The 22545-nt window shown below is 40.0% G+C and overlaps 1 protein-coding gene across 1 annotated transcript in view; it reads left to right on the top strand.

The window, feature by feature from the left end:
• Positions 1 to 22545, top strand: part of RBKS (ribokinase) — a 106109-nt gene that overhangs the window by 67358 nt on the left and 16206 nt on the right. The gene's annotated exons all lie outside the window — the stretch shown is intronic.

The following is a 22545-nucleotide window of genomic DNA, read 5'->3' as shown; positions in this document are numbered from 1 at the left end:
GTATTTATTGAATACCTTTTATGTGCCAATCATATGCTAGATGCTGGGGATATAGTGATGAACAAGACAGCCTCTGCCCTCTCAGGGCTTAGATTCTAGACAGTAAACAAATAGCTGTCTCTTACAAGCCTCTCATATGGAATGAACAGCAAGGAGCACTGGTTAGCAGAGATCATTCTTTTAGCCCAACAGATTATAACAGCTAACAGGTACTGCATGCTTGCTTGTCTGTTTTGCATACATTTCATTTGTTGTTTACAATTATATGAGGCAGGTACAATTATTATCCTCATTTTGCAGATGAAAAAACTTGCTCAGGATCATATTGCCAGTGAGTAACAGAGTTGGAGGTGCAAAACTAAGCCTGTGCACTCCACCTCGACATTTTTTGTGTAAGGCACTATGTTATGGGCAAGTGCGTTAAGTTGGCAGGTCATGGCTGCAGAGTAAGAAAGAAAAGGAAACAAGTTATAAAAGAGACTCATGGTTCTCCTAAAGCTCGGGAAATAAAAATTGTTTGTTTGTTATTAGAATTCAGAAAAGCTGACTGGAAAAGTAAGTAAACTTCAGGGACAAGAAACTAGAGCTGAGGAAGAATAAAAAGTTTAGAGTTTTTATTTATAAGAAATGTATATATAATTAATTATTTATAAAATGTTTTGTTTTTATGGTGAGAAACGACTTTAAAATGTGGGTCATTTATCAAAAAAGAAGCCTGAGGAGATCTGATGAGGTTATCAATACAAATATACTTTGAAAAATATATAAGTACAAGAAATGTTTGTATGACATGAAATGAACATCCTCGTTGCCTTTCAAAATGTGCTTCATTGGGTATTTGATAAATTGTGCTTGGTGGTGTTATTCTCTTCACATTTAGCTATTTCTGAAACCATTAATTTTTTTCAGTTTTGTCAAGAAGGACAGGAACCTGAATTTGAGAGATTCCTTATTTCTGAAATCAATCCCCCATGAGATTAAAACTACTCTTAGTCCTGGAGCTAAAGTGGGGAGAGTTTATTCCTCTCTTGCTGAAAGTGAAAGGAGGGGTCCTCAAAGATGTCAGACTATGTGGAGACACAGAAATGGCTCAGCCTCCACTTCCAGTATCTGTGTTAGTCACTATTCATTTGGGTTGTAAGCACCAGAAACACAACTCAAACAGGAAAGGAGATTTATTTGGTGCACATAATTGGAAAGTTTGAAGATACAACAGAATGCAGAAGCTTGCCCGTGTTGTCAACACTCGCTATCAGCTCTGCTGTCCTTGTAGTGGGCTTTGAGCTCAGACACGTTCTCTCCAGGTAGTAGTCCATGGCAGTTCTCTGCCCATACTGCTTCCACGTCATGTTCCCATCATGAGTGTCAAATAAAAATCAAAGAACTCTTATCAGAGGATGGGGAAGTGGATATTGGTCAGATAAAAACAACTCATGCCCACCACAAAACAGTCATGTGGAAATGCACTGCTTGGGCATGAGACTACATTAAGAAGCAGCTTGGAAATGTTCGAATTCAAATTAGTAATAATGATCCTCAGAGTAATTTCATGTTGAAGTATGGGATTTCATATATCCTGACTTATGGTAACTCTGAGAATATTAAATAACAGCAATGTACACTAAGAAGGTTTTCACATTTTGGTGATACTATTTTGTGCCCTTTCATTTAGATTTTTAGCATTTGCAGTTAATTTTAGGTTGCAGGAAATTGAACGCATTTAAAAGATAAATATCTAAAATCCACATCTCCTTCACAATAAATGACCTGTGTTTTCTGTGAAAGCACATGTCAGAGTAGAGGGACTCTAAGACCCAGAAGACTGGAGTTCCAGTCCCTACTCCTCTTGAAAATTTGCTATCACTTTGGCAAGTCAGGTAATTTCTCAGGTCCTCAGATACTCCACCTCTAAAATAAGCTCATCACATTAATACTATGAACTGGAAAGGGGTCACGGTGGGGAGGAAATAATCTGTTTCCTTCTGACTGTAGATCTGGTTCTGTTGCTTTTCAACAAATACTAATTGAGTTCTTATTAATTGCCAAAAAAAAAAAAAAAGAAGAAAAAGAAATAATAGAATAGCCAGTATGTGTGAGTATATCTAGAGATTTTTAGTTTTCTTGCAGAATTTGAAGATGAATAAGTAACTGGTACATAGAAAACCACGGAAATAATAAGTTAGACAGATTTTTCCCTTCAAGTCATCTGAAATCTAAGAGGGAAGAAGTATGATTAAGCAAATATAATCTTTGTACACCACATGGCTATAAATGTGTAGTCACAGTGTAAATGCCAATTATCGATTTAACTGAAAATGGAGATTATAATCACATTATGAAGATAGAAGGATAAAGTGAGTGTGTATTTGTGTGCACATGGGGGGGAGATAAGAGAACAAAATGCTCATCTTCCATAGTTGGAAGTCAAGAGATAATATCTAAAAGTGATTTTAAAAAATAGCAGTATGTGGGGCCGGCCCATGGTTCACTCGGGAGAGTGCGGTGCTGATAACACCAAGGCCCTGGGTTCGGATCCCATATAGGGATGGCCAGTTAGCTCGCTGGCTGAGCGTGGTGCTGACAACACCAAGTCAAGGGTTAAGATCCCCTTACCGGTCATCTTTTAAAAAAAAAAAAAAAAAAAAAATAGCAGTATGTGCACAGTACCAGAAATATAGGATTAATACCAGAAGAAACTACTAAAAGAATTTAAAGTATTTGCCTCATGGAAATGGGAACGGAAAGGGATAGGGCATTTGCACTTTAAGCCTTGTCTCTTTTAAACTATGTTTAAAACAAACAAAAAAATAACACACAATGAGAGCACTGCACCCACTAGAATGGCTGTAATCAAGAACAGATAATAACAAATGTTGACAAGGATGTGGAGAAATTGTAACTCTAATCTGTTGCTGGTAGGAATGTAACATGGTGCAGCCAGTTTGGAAAACAGTCTGGAAGTGCCTCAGAAAGTTAAATATAGAGTTACTATGTGATCCAGCAATTCCACTTCTAGGTATATACCCAAAAGAAATGAAAAGATGTCCCCACAAAAAAATGTGTACATGAATGTTCACAGCAGTGTTATTCATAATAGTCAAAAACTGGGAGCAACCCAATGCTCATCAGCAGATGAATGAATAAACAAATTGTAGTATATTCATACAATGGAATATTATTCAGCCATTAAAAGGAATGCTGATACATTCTGTGACATGGCTGAATCTCCAAAGCATTATGCTAAGTGAAAGAATCCACAAAAGGTCACATATTATGTGATTCCATTTATGTGAGATATCCAGAATAGATAAATCCATACACGCAGAATATAGATTGGTGGTTGCTGGGGCAAAGGGGAGGAGGAACGGGGAGAAACTGCTTAATGGATAAGGGGTTTTACTTTGGAGTGATGGAAATGTATTGAAACTAGATAGAGGTGGTAGCTGCACAGTATTGTGAGTATAGTAAATGCTACTGAGTTATGCATTTTAAAATGGTTAAATTATTAAATAATAAATTGTTTTTTAAACAGAATAAGTACTGATTCGTGCTATGACATGGGTGAACCTTGAAAACATACCACTAGTAGGGCCGGCCCATGGCTACTTGGGAGAGTGTGGTGCTGATAACACCAAGGCCACAGGTTCAGATCCCTATATAGGGATGGCCGGTTAGCTCACTGGCTGAGTGTGGTGCTGACAACACCAAGTAAGGGTACCAGTCATCTTTAAAAAAAAAAAAAAAAAAAAAAACCAAGAAAAAAAAACATACCACTAGTGAAAGCGGCCAGACATCAAAGGTTACAAATTGTGTGATTCCGTTTATATGAAATATCCAGAATAGGTAAATCCATAGAGACAGAAAGTAAATTGACGTTGGGTTGTTGCTGGATGGGCCGGGGTGTGTCAAGGCGAGTGACTGCTAACAGGTATGTAGTTCCTTTTTGGGTGATGAAATGTTCTGGAATTACTGGTGATGATTGAACAACCTTGTAGATATACTAACAACCACTAAAGTGTAACCTTTAAAGAATGAATGTTTTGATAGTGAATTATCTCAATTTAGAAAAAAATAAGGCCAAACAACAACAAAGTAGCTCCATCTAGGCACTTCTCTAATAAACACATGTTCTTATGATGAAGAATCCTCCACTGATTCTCTGCTGAATATACTGAATGGGCACTCAGCATTCCTCCAGTAGAGTAGAGGTGACACTGACAGGAAACCAGGGTATTAATTTTCTGGGTCTAGAATCTCCCTCATCTTTTTTTATGCTATCTTTGTCCTCTCATTCAGCACTCTCATTATTAAAATTATTGCCTGTTCTGCACACAACCGTTCAGTCTCCTCATAAGTCTAATGAGGAGGAGTAATTCACATGGCCAGGTGAGGAACTCCCAGGGAGGCATTTTCTTCTGAACAAATGGCTCCTTCACTTGTCTGTCAGGAGGGTATTACTTGCTCTCAGCTGATTTGTAACCTTCTCGCTTTTCTCCTCCTCATAATCCTTATTAAGAAGTCAGGGAGGACATGGATGGCGGAAACTTCTTTAGTTAGGAGGCATGTTGTCTACTTGAGACAGACAGCCTGCCTAGGAGGAGCCATTTCCCGTGCTATGTCAGTGCTTCTTACAGACTGCTATATTCAGTTTTGCCTCAGTTAATAGTTGAATATATCAGTTCTATTTTTACATCTGTTTTTCCCATTCTACTAGAGTGAGATGGTGGCAGTAGCTGCAGATGTCCTCAGCTCAGTTTGGAAGACATGACAGATGTGTCTCTTTTCCCATTTCTATATGTTATGTGAATCTCAGCCTGAAAATGACAGGGTGCTCCTATCCTTCTCTGTTCATTCAAACCTAAAGGTTGGGGCCTTTGCCTTCTTGTGTTCAGGATTGCACTGAATAAGCACTCCACAGTCAGAGTTACACACACTTCAGCATAAGCTCTGTAAAATTCTTGATATATAAATTGCTTTTCTTTATATGAATGGCTAAGTCCTATAATCAGCTATAACACTCACATTTCAAGCCTTCAGACCATAAGCTAAGATCTGTCTTCTCCAGAATCACTCACTTTGTAATAATGCATTATAATTCAGGGTATATAAGTAAACTGAGAGTATGCAAAAGCCAGGGGCACAGGGGATTCATCTTCCCTATTTTTTATTCCCCTTTCTATCCATTATATTTGAGTCCTGGAGTATTCAGAGTTGCTGGTGAGGCCCTAGACAGTGTCAGCCCAACTGCATGGATGTCCCAGGACTACTCAGGGCTTGAGAATTAGCTCTATGCTAGAGATTGCACCAGTAGGAAGTAGAGATAGTTTTTGTTAAAGTTGGCATGGAAGCACTTTATTAGGATGAGGTGATTGCTGGGGCTGACAGGTTACCCACAGGTTTCAAGGTGACGTGTTCTTGGTGAATTCCCCTTATCCTAGGGTCTGGGCTTCAGCCATCCAAGCTGCTCTCAAGGACAGGTTCCCATTAATCCATCTCTTGGTACTGCCAGAACTTACAAAGTTCAGTCCTTGAAAACCCAGCATCTGAGAGGCCAAAGTTAATGTGACCTTTCTCCCAACCTACATCCTCCCTGCCCACAATACCACTCCCACTGGTGAAAAGCCAAGCTAGTGCAAATATTACCAAATGCAATTAGAACCAGTGAATTCAGGTGCTCTTAAGAGGTGTTCCTCAACTCAGACAACCTGAGGTGCTGTTTCCTACTTGGCCATAGTTCTGCTGGAAGGACCAAATACTCAGCAGTTCTTACCTGGGCAAGGGCTAGTCTCTGTGCCTCTCCTTGAGCTGTGTTTCCCCAGAAGACCACTCCTTTTCCCTCTCACCTGATTCTTTCTGATCAACGTATACTTTCTTTACATTTGTTAATAATTAGTAGGGTTTCTGAGGGGACTTTGTGGCTCAGAAGCCATTTTGTCCTGGACCAGAGCCTTTGCACATTTCTGTCCAGAAACTTCTGTTAGAGCCAAGATGTTTGGGTGTCCCTGACTGTTGATTACCAATACTTGAGAAAGGATTGGGAGAGTAAAATACTGTGGGTAAAGAATACTGTGGGTGCTGAAGAGGTAAAGTAAGAAGGCTAATTTTTAACTGCCATATCAATTTTTTATCTAAGAAGTAACTGGTGCTCCCTTCAAATTTTGACCTTAGAAGACTTACTCTATTGATTCTGCCACTACTCAAAATACCTTGGGAAATTCCCTTTTAGGAATTCCCTTGAGAGCCTTCATCATCACCTTTACTGCACTAATCACTTTATTGGGTTTTTTTTCCTACTTATGAAATTAATACATGCTTAGTGTTCAAGACGGGAAAGAGAACAGACAACACAGAAAGATATAAAGATGAAAGTTAAGTACCCATGACCCTAGCACTTAGATGTAACCACTGTTAACCTTTGATGTAAATCCTTCCAGATTTTTTTCTATGCACATTCATACACTTTAAAATATCTACTAATAGCAAATTTGAATATTTGCAACATCACAGGGTTAATATGTGTAATTATGAGAGGCTTCCATAACTCAAAAAAATCCAATATTTCTCTTGAATAATGTAAAATAGTAAATTCACCAAAGAAGAAATACAAAACTAGGGCCGGCCCGTGGCTCACTCAGGAGAGTGTGGTGCTGATAACACCAAGGCCACGGGTTCAGATCCTATACAGGGATGACTGGTTGGTTCGCTGGCTGAGCGTGATGCTGACAACACCAAGCTAAGGGTTAAGATCCCCTTACCGGTCACCTTTATATAGGAAAAAAAAGAAAGAAAGAAAAGAAATACAAAAATAAATGAATGAATGAATGAATAAATAAATAAGACAATGCTCAACCTCATTAGAAACCAGGAATATACAAATTAAAACAACAGTGAGATCTTCTTTATTGCCTGTAAGTTTGGCAAAAGTTAAAGATTGATAAAGTCCAAAGACCAAACAGATTGAAAAACACATATTTTCATATAGTTCTCGTGGGAATATAAATTCATACAATGTTTTCAGAGGTCAATTTAACATACCAATGTTTAAAATATGCTTTCCCTTTGACCTAGTGGATCTTCTAAGAGTCTATGCTACAGAAATGCTTACATATACAAGAGTGTTTATTTCAGCTTTGTTTGTAATAACCAAAAATTGAGAAGAGAGGTCTACATAATCATCAGCAGGAGAAGGGTAAAGAATAATACTGTGGTGCCATTTACGTAAAAGTAACTCTAGCTATCTGTAAGTAAATGCTCATTTTTAAATCTAGAAAAATCCTCACCAAACTACTATGATCATTATTTACTGGAAGAGGAAAGGTGTTATAAAGGGGACTTCCACTTTCTACTCCATATTCTTCCAAATTGTTTGAGTTTTTCCAGAAGCCTGTATTTTTCACGTATTACTTTGCAATTTGAAGTAAATATGACTTTGACACATAGCCAAAAGCTATTCAGAGCCACATCTAGCAAATAAGATAAGTAATATTTCTCCAAGGGTATACTGGGCATTACCCTCACAAAGGAACCAGTGATTGTTCATAGTTCATGCTTGGTCTCACAAAGAACCTCTCAAGCCTTCCAAAATCTATGTATAACTGGAATGAGTAGCCCCTTTACTTAGGATAACTTGCAAATGGATAGACTCTTTATGCCAAAGAAACAGATCTATGTTACCTTCAAATTCAGGGTACTTGAGATTCCTTAAGTCTGGGTATTTCACTACACATTTTGACAGGTTTTGGGGGGGGGGTTTTCTTAATCTTTCTAAAGAAACAATTTTCCTCAAAAACATGTTATTTTATATAGTTCCCCTTGGAAATATCAGAATAAATGTCAAAGCTTCACTGTTTCTGTTCATCATTCAAATGTATGGCAAATCTTCAGAGAAACTTTCCTCATGTTCAAATTCTCTTTGAATGAATCTGCTTATGTATCTCAGTTTAACTCTTCAACCCTCATTCTCACAATTAACAATATATTGAATGATCTGAACTTTGGCTTTTGCCACATTTCTTGGTCTTTGGTTGATGGAGGACATGGGGAAGTTGTAAAAGGAACCAGGCAATAGGTGACACCTCATGTTAGGTACTTAATAGTTCACATACTCTTTCATTCATGCACCTCCTGTTTGAAACAATCCTGAATGGAATGGCACATGAGGAGTGGAGGGACATGTAATACAACAGTATGGACTGAATTGTGTCCCCACCAAAATGCACATGTTAAATCCCTAACACCCAATGTGACTGTTTAGAGATAGGGCCTATAAGGAGGTAATTATGGTTAAATGCATTCATAAGGCTGGGGCCCTGATCCAGTAGGATTAGTGTCCTTACAAGAAGAGACATCAGAGAGCTTGCACCTCTCTCTCTATGCTTGCGCACAAAAACAACATGTGAGCACACAACAAGGTGGTGGTCGCCTGCCAGCCGAAAGGAGAGGCCTCAGAATGAAGCTTACTTGGCCAGCCCCTTGATCTTAGACTTCCCAGCCTCCAGAACAGGGAGAGATAAATTTCCATTTCCTTCTGTGGTGTTTTGTTATGGCAGCCCTAATAGACGAATACAAATGCACACAAGGAAGCAAGTAAATGTGCTTCAGAAGTGGCCTAAAGTGAAATCTGGAAACTCAGCTGTTCTGTAAGAAGAAAATAATCAGAAGTAAAATAACAGGATCAGCCTACATCACCTTTTTGGTGAAATGTCTCAAGGGCTTTGAGTATGGTTCAGCTGTAATCATCAGTCCTGGTGGCTAAGGGCAGATGGTGTCCTGAGTTCTAATCCTACTTTAGCCATTAATTAGCCATGCTGCTTCAGGCAAATGATTTAGTATGAGGTTACTTCAAAAAGTTTGTGGAAATATTCATATTATCTTTCAATTCTATTTTTCCACAAACATTTTCAACTACCCTTGTATGTTTAGGGCTCTCGTCATGTATCCAAACATGATGTATCTGGAGTAGGTGAGTTCTGAGGCACCTTTGGCCTCTGAAATTTTTCAATTCCTTGACCTCTGAAATTAGATTCTTGGGAACATGAGAGTTCTTTGGATAATGATAGCTGGGCACTGTTCAGTGCCAGGCATCATACTGGACTCTTCCTACATTACCTCACATTCTCAAACAACCCTGCGAGATGGATTTTTGCCTTTTTTAGAGAAAACTGTGGCTCCCAAAAGTTACATGACCTGCCCAGGGACATACAGCTGGTGAGTTGGCAAAACCAGGATTGATTCTAGGTCTGTCTGTCTGATTCCAACCCCTGTGTACTCTCTGCATTACCACTCTGCCTCTTGATCTGGTGACAGTCTGCCTGGCCTTCACTCTCTCATTTGACATTCTAGCACTAACTTTCCTTGTCACTTGTCGTGCTACAGGCTTCTATAATTGCTCCTTTTCTTTGGATCTTTAGGAGCTGCCAGATCTTGAAAAGGTCTTGCTTACTTTTTGCAGTGCCCTGCAGCCTCACTTAAATGAAATAATCCATGTATACCCTGACAAAAGTGCCTGGCACATAGAAGCACTTTGTAAGTGTTAGCACATAGAAGCACTTTGTAAGTGTTAGCTCTCATTAGTAAGTCCCTATATGTCTGATTATTCATTTTACCTGGGTCATTTGGGGCAATCAGGTAGCATATACCAGGAGCTTGCATCAGCCACTGCTAAGCTGAATGAGTATCACCTTGGCTCTGTACATTACTGGAGAGAACCTGGGTCCCACTGCCATTCAACTCCAGCTTCTTCCTACACAGGACAAGGAGCTGTACTACATGGATAGTGGGGTGGCAGGATCGTGCCCATTCCAGATAGCAAAGGTTCTGGCACAACTTACGTCCATTCACTCTTGTTATTGGATGACCAAAGCTGGAGGAAAGATGCACACATGAAAGTGTGATTACTTTTTTTTTTTTAACATCCCCAAACTAGCTTTCTAGCTGAGGGGGGAAAAAACACTCCTTTCTTCCCTGCCTAAAGAACTATTACCCATCCTAAAGGTCCAGATCAGAGAGTTCTTTTTGGGCAACCTGAATGCTTAATATAATGCCTGGAATATAATAGGTCATATGTAAATAATGAAAGTGTTCTACTTCCTTCTGGGAAAGTAAGTAGTTTGAATGTAAGAGTTACTTAGCCTCCCTGAGCCTCAGTTTTCTCAGGGGACTAGGGGATCTGTAGGATTCCTTACATTCCTTAAATTCCACATGTAAGATGCCTAGGGAAAGGATAAATAAATCTTAGATATAAATGCTTTTTTTTTAATGATTTGGGGACTGGCCAGTTAGCTCAGTTAGTTAGAACACAGTGTTATAATACCAAGGTCAAGGGTTTGGATCACCATACAAGTCAGCCACCCAAAACTTAAAAAAAAAAAAAAAATTATTTGAAAACAAAATAATTACCCAGTTTTCCATTTTAAAACATATCCTTAGATTGTTTTACCTGTAGTTATACAAAGGCCAGGCAAAAAGAATTAAGTTACAGAGAGAGAATGACATCTCTAAAATTGGCATCATAGAATGAAGAAAACCCAAATGCAGTTCTGAAATAACCCTCTTAACCTTAGGAATGATATTAATAAAACTCTCTGTGCAAACTCTGCTGACTCTGGCTGCCAGAAAAAATGAAGAAGATAAAAAGAAGTTCACTGACTATAAAGAAAGGATAGAGGACAAGGTAATTGCTAAAGAGACTGATAGACAAGGCACAAGACATCTGTCATGCCCAGGGGGCCATATTAGCTCTATTACATTACCTCCATATCAGCAGATCACCTCATTTATTAGCTAATCAGGCAGAATTCAATATTTTAAATTATCTTTCTTAATCCTGCATGTGATCACTTGAAAACCCAGGGCTTTAAAATCTAATTATAGCTGCTTACGAGAAATGTCATCTTCACTTTGAGGACTTGAACCAGGGCCAAATGTGAGGCAGTTTTTTCTGTTTTCCCAAGGTACTGTCCAACAGCCAGAACTGGACATGCATGTACCTAGTGCCTTACATCTTAGGGGCTTCCCAAGGGGACCTGGGCCCCTGGCCCTGCTTCAGAACTCCAATATGGCCAGAGAATAAAAGCAGAGCATGGTAGTAGAGAAGAGGGGCATGGAGGAGGAGATGGGTTGTAGAGAAGAAACAATTGTGTTAGTCTCAGCAAAAGTCAAGAGAAAAATCTAAATCTAGATTTAGAGTGTTCTGTGGACCTGGACAGGAAATAGTCTCTCTGCCCAGTAAGAAGGGATGGTATAAGGTTTGGGGAGCTTGCTTACTCATCTACGATTAATACTTTGTTTCCTCTTAGCTTCCTACACCTGAATCCCACTTTTCCCCTCCTTAAATGTCCTAGACACTGGTGTGATAACACTGCAGTGAGCCTGTGGTTTGCTCCTTGCCCATTTTCCTAGGATGCTATAGTGGCATTCTCGAGAGCAGACCTGCCAGGAGTAGACTGTAGGTCCTCTAAGTGGTTTCCATTGAGTAGCAATATTTCTTGAGTAGACCTGAAATTATGAGGAGGTGAAAAAAACATCTGGAGACGAACTATGGAGCCCAGAGAGTTGGAGCCATGCCCACTGCCCTCAGTTCTCATTGCAACTGATGGAGTAAGCAAGGAAATGGAAAAACAGATGTGTGGTTCATAGCTTGCTGAACTTCTGTCTGCCCTTTGTATATATAAAAGTACATGTGTGTTTTGTAGGTTAGCAGTGTGTGTACTTTGTGTGTTGTCTATGTTGATGGCATGCTCTGAATAAACAGTGGCATGAATGTCATGTGTGTGTGAATGTATGCGTGAACAAAATGTACTACAGTGGGACAGAGTTTGAAGGAGTAACTATTTAAAGCAAGTCACTCTTGCTTTCCTCTTCCTACTTCTATTGCTTTAAAAATATATAAAAGTACTGTATACTATGCTTAGGCCTCTGAAAAAGCTATGTGACTTGAGGATAGAAGGGATCCAGAGGTTAGGTGAAGTACATCTCCTCTGAGAGATTCTCTAAAAACTGAAAGTTTTATATCCTTTTCTTTCCTTGGTCAAAACAAACCAAAATTGGGGAAAGAATGATCATGGTTATATCTGCTAGATGATTTCCCCATGACTGTCCTGTTCCCAGTTAGGAAAACTCTTTCGTCTACTTAGTCTTCTCTTTAACTTTTAGTTTTAGCACATAAAAATCTAAGTGTTTAGATCAAGTTCTAAGTGACTATAATTTGCATCAAATACATACATTTACTACTTGCCTCAGTAGTCCCAAAGCCAGTGAGATTACCTGCCTGCCTGCCTTTTCTCTTTCTTTTTTCTTCTTTCCTTCCTTCCTTCCTTCCTATTATGAAATATTTCAATAATACAGAAAAGTATAGACAATACTATCATGATCACCCATGGACCCACCACCTAGCTTTATTAATTCTTAACATTTTACTATTTTTGCTTCAGATAGTTTTTAAGCAATGAAATACTACAAACATAAGTGTGACTTCTTTGGTTAAGATGCTTAGTGTTACGAAGATTCAGCCTATATCAGAATTTAGCTTTTAGGAACACATTTGAAGAGAATAATAGTATTTGTAAGAACTTCTCTTGTTCTTTGCCATTCTGCAGTTTCACTACAAGTTCAGATCTGAATTTATTTTTACTTATACTGGTCATGACTCTTTGTTCTTCCGTAATCTCAGTATTTGTGATTTTATCAATTCTGAAAATTTCTTAACCATTTTTTTATTTTATTGTTGCCTCTTCCCTATTTTCTCAATCCTTTCCTTCCAGAACCCCTCTTAGGTATATGTTAGGCCTTTTCTTTCTATTCTTCATGTCTTTTAAAAGTTAAACTCTCTTTCATAATTTCTGTGTCCTGATATCTCTATGCTATGATCTGGATTATTTCTTCACATCTCTTGCCCAGTTCATTAATTCTCTTGTCAGCTATGTCTAATTTGTTTAACCCATTTTTTAGTTTACTAACCATATTTTTCATTTCTAGAAATTGTATTTGGTTCTATCTCCAACCTGCCCATTTATTTTTCATATGGTATTTTATTTTAAAATTCCTTCTTTTGTCTTTAATCATTTAAAACTTATATCTATCGTTTCTTTAAGATGACTCTTATCTGAAATTGTAGAGGGCTAAATTTGTTATTTCTAACTGCATACTCTCCCTTATAATAGACTGTTTTGTCACATGCTTTGTAATTTGGGGCTGTGAATTCATCTTCAGTGGTGCTTTATCTGTGAGAATCCTGTGTGGTCTAGATTGAAGGTGTTTCTTGCCAGAGAACTTTTGCCTTTGCTTCTGCCAGCTGCCCCAGGAGTATCCCTAGCTAAGTAATACTATTATTTTAATCTCTTGCCTTGTGAATTTCTGACCACACAGAATAAATTTTAAAACCCATACTACATGAGAACAAGATAAGGATTATAAAGTCAGTGAAGACAGGATTCTTTGCTGTTTCCCTGAGCTGGTAGCTCTTTTTTTTTTTTTTATTCCCCCTGGTTCACCTTTTCTGTAGGAGTCTTGTTTCTAACACCCCACTTTGCTTGAAACCCACCTTTTTATCCAAACATGGGCATTAAAACCCAAGCCCCGAGATTACCAAGACCAGCAAACTTCCTGGGTGGCCATAGTTTATGCACTTATCACTCTGGTTTTTAGTTCTCTCTGGGAAAAGTCCTCTTTCTATTCTTTAGATACATTTATAGTGATGGGTTTTCTATTTTATCCTGGAGTTCTTGGCATTTTGTAGAAGTTGGGTTTTCAGATCTCTAGGCCACAACATTGCTAGAAAGAGAAGCCTAAATAAGGTTTCTTCACAGCCAGTGTTCATAGTCAGGATCCTCAGGCTGCCTGTCACCTTATTCTCAGAGCATCCTGGTAGTTCCACGATTAATGAAACAAAAATGGTCTTTGGAACTGAAAACAGCCCTTTAAGAAATGAAAAATACGGAGGTTTCAAGATGGCGCCGGCTGCAGCGGCTGGCGCGGAGTAGCTGAGGTGGAAAAGGCGGCCACTAGGCCTCAGGCAGCCGGGAAACTTGTGGACCTTCCTCTTGCCATCTCTTAAGGGAGGACCGCTGCTGCTGGCCGGTCGTGGGGGGTGACCGCCACTTTGCCCCTGGCAGGAGAGGCTGCCTGATTTACAGGCAACAGCTTTGAAGTGTGGAGCAGGAAAAGAACTGTTTCTTAGCTGCAAAAGCGAGTCTCGAAACAGGGAACACGGTGCCAGGGCTGCTGTGGATGCAGCCAGGATCCCGGAGGCTGGGGCCGCGCTGAAGGCGGCCAGCGGCCCTATTCAGGATTCGAGGTTTCAGGCCGGCATTAAAGAAGATTCCTGGGAGCGCCCGAGCCGCGCCGCGACTGAACAGCCCGAGGCGGCAGCAGCCGAGAACACGGAAGGCGGCAAACCACAGACAGAGAGCGAGCACCCGACCTGGCACAGCACCGTGAGTGACCCCCTGGTCCAGCTCTGTTCAGGGGGCGGATGCCCACGCGGCTCCCGCCTGCACCACCAGGCCACTCACCGCCCTGGTGCTGCCTCCATTTTCCCAGGTGCGGGCAACTCCGCCCTGCTCGGCCATCACTGAGCCCTCCCACTTGCTTTCCGGAGCCTGCAGACCGGCCTCCTCTCCCACTCCCTCCCCAGATCTCTGGCGGGGCTGGTGGCGTTGGGCATACCCGGCCAGTGTTGGGAGGGCAAGGAAGTAGGGCGGGCCGACTGTCACTCCACCACACCCTGGACTCCGGCCCCCGGTAAGCTTCCTGTTACTGGGAGGCAGATACCATCTCTGCGGCCACCAGTTTGGAAAAAAGCCTAACGAATTTCTGGTTGGGAATAGTGTGGTAGGAGAGTTCCCAGGTCCGCTTGAACCTGCCGGAGAGCAGGCTGCAGGCGGGCGCTAGGCTCGGTTTATACCGGGAGGATACAAAGGTGAACAAGACCCGAGAAAGATCTACACAGTGCTACAAAGGCACCCAGAGCGACCGGTCGTCTGTGCCTAGCAGAAACCTGGTAGACTTCCTGGGCGAGGCGGTGTCGAGCACGGTCTTGTAGGCCCAGCTGATAGATGAGGGGTGCAGAAGACACGCCCCAGCCCAGCACAGTGCGCACAGAGCGGGGAGACGTGTGGCCAGGGAGGCGGAGACTCGACAGAAACCACACACCCGGTGGGGTCGCCACTGCACGATCTAACAGCCTGGGCCAGAGCACACGGAACGGGGAGAAGTCCTGCACAGGAAGTGAAAGCTCAACAGAGATCACACACCCTGTGGTACATGATCCACCAGCCCAGCAGAGTCCAACCTGACCAGAAAGGTGGCTCCCCGGAGAAGCCCAAGACCACACACACAAGGCACTAGAGGCCAACTGAGCAGTCACGGAGGGAGCCATACCAAATTAGCAACCACAGCAACATCCTAGTTAGTCATTAGTCTCAAACCGGTGGTCTGTGCAACCCCCTGCCACAATGAATAAACACCAAAAAAAAGATACCAGAAATACAAAAAATCAAGAAAGTACACCACCAAAAGTTAATAAATCTCAAACTCTAGATCCTATAGAACAAGAAGCCCTTGAAATGACTTGACAAGGAATTTCGAGTGATAATTCTAAGGAAACTGAATGAGATACAAGAAAACTCAGCCAGACATCATGATGAAATGAGGAAAAGTATACAGGATCTGAAAGAGGAAATGTACAAGGAAATCAATGTCCTGAAAAAAAATGTAGCAGAACTTGCTGAACTGAAGAAGTTATTCAGCGAAATAAAAAACACAACGGAGAGTTTAACCAGCAGGCTTGCGGAAGTTGAAGAGAGAACCTCTGAACTTGAAGATGGGCTGTTTGAAATAACACAAGCAGACAAAAAGAAAGAAAAAAGAATCAAGGACATGGAAGAAAATCTGAGAGAGATATCAGACAACCTCAAGCGCTCAAATATCCGAGTCATGGGTATTCCAGAAGGGGAGGAAAATGGAGATTCCATTGAAAACATATTCAACAAAATAGTGGCAGAAAACTTCCCAGGTATAGGAAAAATCACAGATCTTCAGATCCAGGAAGCTCAACGATCTCCAAACGTATTCAACCCAAAAAGGCCTTCTCCAAGACATGTCATAGTCAAATTGGCAAAACTCAGAGACAAAGAGAGAATCTTAAAAGCTGCAAGAGAGAAGCATCAAATCACCTATAAGGGAGCCCCAATCAGATTAACATCAGACTTTTCATCACAAACCCTAAAAGCTAGAAAGGAATGGGATGATATTTTCAAAATACTAAAAGACAAAGATTGCCAGCCAAGAATACTCTACCCTGCAAGGCTATCCTTCCGAAATGAGGGGCAAATAGTATATTTCTCAGACAAACAAAAACTGCGGGAGTTCACTACCACACGACCACCCTTACAAGAAATCCTCAAGGGAGTACTGGGTTTGGTTCCTGAAAAATAACTACCACTGCCATAAAAACCCAAGAAAAATCTAAACCCACTAGTATAATAAAAATGGCATTCATGAAGAGAAAACAAGCTAACAAAAACACTATCTACAACCTAAGGAACCACCAAACAAAGAAAGCAAACAGTAAATCAGAAAGCAAGGAACAAAAGAAACCTAAGACAACCAAACAACCAATAAAATGCTAGGAATAAATCAACACCTTTCAATAACAACTCTTAATGTAAAAGGTTTAAATTCCCCAATTAAAAGACACAGACTGGCTGACTGGATCAAAAAGCAAGACCCAACTATATGCTGCCTACAAGAGACCCACCTCACCCATAAAGACTCACACAGACTAAGAGTGAAAGGATGGAAAAAGATTTACCATGCAAACAGAAAAGAAAAACGAGCTGGAGTAGCTATTCTTATATCTGACAAAATAGACTTTAAACTAAAAACCATAAAAAGAGACAATGAGGGACACTACTTAATGATAAAAGGTCTGATCCATCAAGAAGACATAACAATCATAAATATGTATGCACCCAATGTTGGAGCAGCCAGATTTATAAAGCAAACTCTATTAGACCTAAAGAAGGAAATAGACACTAATACCATAATAGCAGGGGACCTGAACACCCCACTGTCAATATTAGACAGATCATCTAGGCAAAGAATCAGTAGAGAAACACAAGATCTAAACAAGACTCTAGACCAATTGGAATTGGCAGATATCTACAGAACATTCCACCCAACAACCTCAGAATATTCATTTTTCTCATCAGCAGATGGATCATTCTCTAGGATAGATCACATATTAGGTCACAAATCAAGTCTCAATAAATTCAAAAAAATTGGAATTATCCCATGTATCTTCTCAGACCACAAGGGATTAAAACTAGAAATTAATAACAAACAAAACTCTGGAAACTATACAAACACATGGAAATTAAACAGCATTCTACTTAATGACATATGGGTCCAAGAAGAAATCAAGCAGGAAATCAAAAAATTTATTGAAACTAATGAAAACAATGATACATCATACCAAAACCTGTGGGATACTGCAAAAGCAGTATTGAGGGGGAAATTTATTGCATTAAACGCTCACTTCAGAAGAATGGAAAGATGGCAAGTGAACAACCTAACACTTCGCCTTAAAGAACTAGAAAAACAAGAACAATCCAAACCTAAAGTTAGCAGACAGAAAGAAATCATTAAGATCAGAGCAGAACTGAATGAAATTGAAAACCAAAAAACAATTCAAAAGATCAACGAATCAAAAAGTTGGTTTTTTGAAAAGATAAATAAAATTGACAAACCATTAGCATGGCTAACAAAAAAAAGAAGAGAGAAGACTCAAATAACAAAAATTAGAAATGAAAAAGGCGATATTACAACTGATTCATCTGAAATACAAGGAATCATTCGAGACTACTATAAACAACTATACGCCAACAAATTTGAAAATCTGGAGGAAATGGATAAATTTCTGGACACACACAAGCTCCCAAAACTGAACCGTGAAGTCGTAGAAAATTTGAACAGACCAATAACAATAAAGGAGATTGAAGCTGTTATCAGAAGGCTCCCAACAAAGAAAAGCCCAGGACCAGATGGATTCACAGCAGAATTTTACCAAACATTCAAAGAGGAATTGACACCGATTCTTTACAAACTATTCCAAAAGATTGAAACGGACGCAAATCTCCCAAACTCATTCTATGAAGCAAACATCATCCTGATACCAAAACCAGGTAAAGATATAACCAAAAAAGAAAACTACAGGCCGATATCCTTGATGAATATAGATGCAAAAATCCTCACTAAAATACTAGCAAACAGAATACAGCAACACATACGAAAAATTATTCATCACGATCAAGTGGTATTCATCCCAGGGATGCAAGGTTGGTTCAACATACGCAAATCAATAAATGTGATACACCATATTAATAAACTCAAACACAAGGACCATATGATCATCTCTATAGATGCTGAAAAAGCATTTGATAAAGTTCAGCACTCATTCATGACAAAGACCCTCTATAAGTTTGGTATAGAGGGAAAGTATCTCAACATAATTAAAGCCATATATGCCAAACCCACTGCCAATATCATCCTGAATGGGGAAAAGCTGAAAGCTTTTCCTTTAAGAACAGGAACTAGACAAGGATGCCCACTCTCACCACTCCTATTCAACATAGTGTTGGAAGTACTAGCCAGAGCAATCAGAGAAGAGAAGGAAATAAAGGGCATCCAGATCGGAAAAGATGAAGTCAAACTGTCCCTGTTTGCAGATGACATGATCCTATATATCGAAGAGCCTAAAACCTCTACAAAAAAACTGTTGGAATTGATAAATGATTTCAGCACAGTAACAGGATACAAAATCAACACACAAAAATCAGTAGCATTTCTTTTCTCCAATAGTGAACATGCAGAAGGAGAAATCAAGAAAGCCTGCCCATTTACAATAGCCACCAAAAAAATAAAATACTTAGGAATTGAGTTAACCAAGGAGGTGAAAAATCTCTACAATGAGAACTACAAACCACTGCTGAGAGAAATTAGAGAGGATACAAGAAGATGGAAAGATATTCCATGCTCTTGGATTGGAAGAATCAACATAGTGAAAATGTCCATACTACCCAAAGTGATATACAAATTCAATGCAATCCCCATCAAAATTCCAAAGACATTTTTCTCAGAAATGGAAAAAACTATTCAGACATTTATATGGAACAATAAAAGACCACGCATAGCCAAAGCAATGCTGAGCAAAAAAAATAAAGCTGGAGGCATAACACTACCTGACTTTAAGCTATACTACAAAGCTATAATAACCAAAACAGTATGGTACTGGCATAAAAACAGACACACTGACCAATGGAATAGAATAGAGAATCCAGAAATCAACCCACACACTTACTGCCATCTGATCTTTGACAAAGGCACCAAGCCTATTCAGTGGCGAAGGGACTGCCTCTTCAGCAAATGGTGCTGGGATAACTGGATATCCATATGCAGGAGAATGAAACTAGATCCATACCTCTCACCGTATACTAAAATCAACTCAAAATGGATTAAGGATTTAAATATACACCCTGAAACAATAAAACTTCTTAAAGAAAACATAGGAGAAACACTTCAGGAAATAGGACTGGGCACAGACTTCATGAATATGACACCAAAAGCACGGGCAACCAAAGGAAAAATAAACAAATGGGATTATATCAAACTAAAAAGCTTCTGCACAGCAAAAGAAATAATTAAAAGAGTTAAAAGACAACCAACAGAGTGGGAGAAAATATTTGCAAAATATACATCTGACAAAGGATTAATATCCAGAATATATAAGGAACTCAAACAACTTTACAAGAAGAAAACAAGCAACCCAATTAAAAAATGGGCAAAAGAGCTAAATAGGCATTTCTCTAAGGAAGATATCCAAATGGCCAACAGACATATGAAAAAATGCTCAACATCACTCAGCATCCGGGAAATGCAAATCAAAACCACATTGAGATACCATCTAACCCCAGTTAGGATGGCTAAAATCCAAAAGACTCTGAACGATAAATGCTGGCGAGGCTGCGGAGAAAAAGGAACTCTCATACATTGTTGGTGGGACTGCAAAATGGTGCAGCCTCTATGGAAAATGGTATGGAGGTTCCTCAAACAATTGCAGATAGATCTACCATACGACCCAGCTATCCCACTGTTGGAAATATACCCAGAGGAATGGAAATCATCAAGTCGAAGGTATACCTGTTCCCCAATGTTTATCGCAGCACTCTTTACAATAGCCAAGAGTTGGAACCAGCCCAAATGCCCATCATCAGATGAGTGGATACGGAAAATGTGGTACATCTACACAATGGAATACTACTCAGCTATAAAAACGAATGAAATACTGCCATTTGCAACAACATGGATGGACCTTGAGAGAAGTATATTAAGTGAAACAAGTCAGGCACAGAAAGAGAAATACCACATGTTCTCACTTATTGGTGAGAGCTAAAAATTAATATATACATTCACACACACACACACACACACACACTCTCTCTCTCACACACACACACACACACAAAAAAAAAAAAAAAAAAACCGGGGGGGGGGAGAAGATATAACAACCACAATTATTTGAAGTTGATATGACAAGCAAACAGAAAGGACATTGTTGGGGGGGAGGGGGGGAGGGAGAAGGGAGGGAGGTCTTGGTGATGGGGAGCAATAATCAGCTACAATGTATATCGACAAAATAAAATAAAAAAAAAAAAAAAGAAATGAGAAATACCCCTGTAGGAAAGTATGGCAAAAGGGGTTGAGGAGCACCCCACTGTGTATTCATTTATTCAGCACATTTTGAATTTTCTGCATGCCACACAGCAGGCATACGCTGGTGTCATAGGGACACACTGGTGTAATAAGAAAGTCCCTGGCCACAAAGAGCTTGGAATCTAGAAGAGTGCATAACCCATATGGTCAGAATGAGAAGTGTGTGGTGGGGATGCCCCTGAGGTGCTGCAGAAGCGCAGGAGAGGGGCCCGTCCAGCCATAGGAGCCCAGGGAAGCCATTTTGAGAGAGTAAGGGAAGGAAGCAAGCTGAGGCATAAGTCAGAGGCAGGTTGGTAAAGGGTCACCCAAGCAAAGGCAGCAGCTCATGAAATGGCCCAGAAGCTAGAGGGAGCATGGCATGTCTGTGCTTCTGCAAATACTTCTATTTGGAAAGAGCTTAGAGTACAAGAAAGAGTGGGAAAAGATGAGGTGGAGAGGCAACAGGGATGGGTTGTAAAAGGCTCCATTTGCCACACCTTGGAATTAGCACTTTCTCCTGAGGGCAACAGGAAGCCATTGAAGAATTTAAGCAGGAGATAGATTTGATCATATTAATGATCTATAAAAAGATGCATGTGGCTGCTGTGTGGAGAATAAATTGGAGATTACAAGACTGGAGACAGGGAGAACAGTCCGGAGACTGTTGTATTGATCCAGGTGAAAGATGATGGCAACCTGGACTAGGGAGGTGAGGATGGGGATGTTGAGAAATGGTTTTGAGAGCTCTTAAGAATTCGGAGGACATAACAGTAGTTCGAGAGAGAACTAAATAAGATGATTATTACATGGTCAAAACAAACATCATTGTCAGTCTCTGTGGTTTTCAGCAGGGTTTGTTTTTTTGTTTGTTTTGTTTTTTGACTCCTGACTCACCCAAGGGCTAAAACCTACTCCCATTAGAAAGAGTTCATATTGCCAGTGATTCTCTGCAGATAGCACAGGAAGATGCCTATATAATTTACAAAAAATAAAATAAAAATCTCAGGTGATTTCTCTGTGCCCTTCCATTGGACAAGCCTACCTGACTAACACCCTCATTTTAGGGAAGCACTGATCTGTGCAACAGGCAAGCATTTGGAGCAGAAATCTATCCTTATTCAAGTAATTAACATTTGAAGTACACTCTCTTGCAACATAAAGCTAGTTCAGATATTTAGCCCTAACACCTGTGCCTTAGACACTAGCTTATTCCTGATAGAAACACAGCCTTCATGTAACTATGCATCCCTCACCGATGAAGTGACAAATCAGCCAGTATGTGATGAATCTGGGTTGCATAAACAAAAATACCAGATATTCCAGCCAAGGCATACATAGTTTGTTGTGAATCATCCACACCAGCTTTTAGTACAGTTAGATTCACAGAACAATTGCTCAGTTTCTTCCTTCATTTCCACAGTGTCAACCCTGGCTCAAGACCCAAGCGTGAAAACAGCAACTGTAAGGAAGCAGAAACATTATAAATAACCCAGAGAACCCTCTTATAACAGCAACTGCCTGCTGATTTTGTGGCCTAACAGCTCGAGCAAAAAAGGATATAAATACAATATTGTGCAATGACTAATTACTCAAATTTTTGTGCATCAGCAGAAGTGGAACCTGTGGTTGGTGCTAATATTATCAAATGCCTTTGCTGTTTAATAATCTGTTAGCTCTATATTATTTAGCATGCAATTTTCATGGAGAACAATGATTTTATTTCAAGTACCTCTCTCACTGAAATAAAAAAGCAGCTGTTAGGAGATGAACATTTGGCAGAAAATGTTTTAGTGAATC

This window comes from Cynocephalus volans, chromosome 14 (assembly GCF_027409185.1).
Source record: "Cynocephalus volans isolate mCynVol1 chromosome 14, mCynVol1.pri, whole genome shotgun sequence".
NCBI lineage: Eukaryota > Metazoa > Chordata > Mammalia > Dermoptera > Cynocephalidae > Cynocephalus > Cynocephalus volans.
The sequence above is the reverse complement of the archived record's forward strand: the minus strand, read 5'-3'. Positions and strand labels throughout refer to the sequence as shown.